The sequence below is a fragment of the Macrobrachium rosenbergii genome, chromosome 25 (genome assembly GCF_040412425.1).
Source record: "Macrobrachium rosenbergii isolate ZJJX-2024 chromosome 25, ASM4041242v1, whole genome shotgun sequence".
Taxonomy (NCBI): domain Eukaryota; kingdom Metazoa; phylum Arthropoda; class Malacostraca; order Decapoda; family Palaemonidae; genus Macrobrachium; species Macrobrachium rosenbergii.
Window position 1 is genome coordinate 8,248,376 of NC_089765.1, and position 2,500 is coordinate 8,250,875.

Consider the following 2,500-nt stretch of genomic DNA (forward strand, 5'->3'; position numbering starts at 1 on the left):
ACCCCCTGATATGTGTCTCATATTTGCTCTTTTTCCTTTTTTCACACAGATTACAATTCTGTTGTGTAGCCAGTTCATGCTATATGACTTTTTCTGTAATAATAATTGTAATTATTTCATTAAATACTGAAGTAAGAAAGCTGGACCCCGTAGGCATTTTGTCGTTCCCATTAAACTTTTGTAATACTTTGCCATGTTTTTTTTTTTTTTTTTTTTGTAGTATCGTTTCCTGAACGTGTATTTGGGTTGTGTTTTTAGAAGGAGCGCAGTCGAAGAGAAACATTATTTATTTTTTCTATTCACTTTGGACAGTGGGCTTCCGTGAAAGAAGCCTTTTAAGTCCACTGTGTATGTGCTGCTGAATTTCAAGTATATAGTCTCCGTTTTGTTTGTGCACAGTATTTATTAAAACTTATTTTATTTCCTGTTCATGTCCTTCCCCGAAAGTATCGACGAACGTTAGTTAATAAAAAGTTAATATGACACAAGAGAACGTCTCACCTGATAGAAGTTTTTTTTTTTTTTTTTACCATTGATTGCTGTAACGCAGCATAATACCAGACGGTCAGAGTTGTTCCGTATCTAGTTTTTCCATAGCGGAGAAAATTATTCATACCTCAGTTTATTGCTAGTGAGTTCTCATACAAGATTTTACTTGATTTAGGGTGCTTGCGTTTAAGATGCTAGTGGGAAAAAAAAAAAAGCATACATGGTTTGTGACGCATGTAAAAGCATTGCAAATCTGCTAAAGCAGCCCATTGTGGATGGATCTGTGAGTTGGTATTCGCATGAGTTTCTTCTCTCCCTTTCATGTATAAATTCATTATATATATATATAATATGTTTTCATATATATATATGTATAATATATATATATATATATATATATATAATATATATATATCTCTCTCTGTATGTATATCTAATATATATATCTATATATATCTATATATATATATCTATATCTCTCTCTCTCTATATATAAACAAACAAACTAACAAACCGATGATCAGAGGACGGTATAATTATATTCAGCATTTTGCTGATGGCAGTGGGGCTGAGGGATGAAACCAACCATCCAGCGTTGCCTTTATATGATTATGAGGGAGTCATCAGAAGCTGTCGTGTGGAAGAGCCTTTTTCTTCATTGTGCAAAGCTACGTTAAGATTCTCAGCCATTACAAATCAAGCAATGCCTCTCATTTCCATAAACTTCCAGGTCCTGAAAGTGCTCCTTCGTTCATATTCAGATGACGAGCCACCGGACGTTTCAGGAGTGTGCTATCACGCAGGCGCATTGAGGGCGTCAGTCCCGTGCGCTTCGAATGCAAAGTGATGCCTTCGAAGGCCCTGGCCTGTGGAAGGTGCTTGGCCACAAGCAGCCCTAAATTCGGCATTGGTCTTATCTGAATAAAAGTTAAATCATCGTAAAAGATGTATTAGGAGCAGCTTTTGTGAAATTTCACAGTGGAGCTGCAATTTGGTTTTGGCCACTCAGGATGCAAATGAAAACCACTTAGATTGCATCGTTTTTGTAGAAGAGTCTTTGTGGCAGACTTGTTGCATACGTCCGATGTAAATTTCCTGCCGGGGGGAAGTTGGTACCTGATCTTCTTAGTGTTCGCAAATGGATGGGAATTGTTGCAAATTATTGCAACTGAATTGGTCTTTGGGATATCATGACTCCATATATTTACTTTTTTATTAACCTTTCAAGCTCTGTGCCTCGCGGTTTATTGGCTGTTGGTGCCTGAACATTAACCTTTCAGGATCTAGGCATCTAGGTTCATTTGTCGTCTGTGATTGGACATTTAAGTGTTAATTTGGTTTGTTTCCTCTTTACGAGGCCTTGCATTTTAACATTAGCTTGTTTTGCCCAAGAAAATCTTTCAATAACTTTTTGCTAATATTCCTCTCTCTCTCTCTCTCTCTCTCTCTCTCTCTCTCTCTCTCTCTCTCTCTCTCTCTCTCTCTCTCTCTCTCTCTCTCTCTCAGCCACAGATCGAGAATTAACCGCCACACTTACAAGCGCTGATAGTTAGCCTGGTAATGAGTCCACTCCAGTGTAATCTATATTTTACTACTATTACTAATTAAAAAGAATATTTATTATATGTTATTAGAGGGGCGATGACATTTTCCTGGTTTGGTTTGCGTCTTCTTTTAGAGGCCTTAAATTTTAACTTTAGGTGTTTTGCTCTAGGAAATCTTTAAAATAAGTGTACATACAAACACCTCTCTCTCTCTCTCTCTCTCTCTCTCTCTCTCTCTCTCTCTCTCTCTCTCTCTCTCTCTCTCTCTCTCTCTCTCTCTCTCTTGTAAACTGTATTTCAGATTGTGTTGATTACACGATGTAAGACGCTAACCAGGAAAGTGTCATCACTGCGCTAATCATATATAGTAAATATTCTTTTTAATTAGTAGTAAAAGTAAAATATAGATTACACTGGTGTGGACTCATTATCAGCCTAACTATCAGCGCTTAATAAGAGTGGCAGTT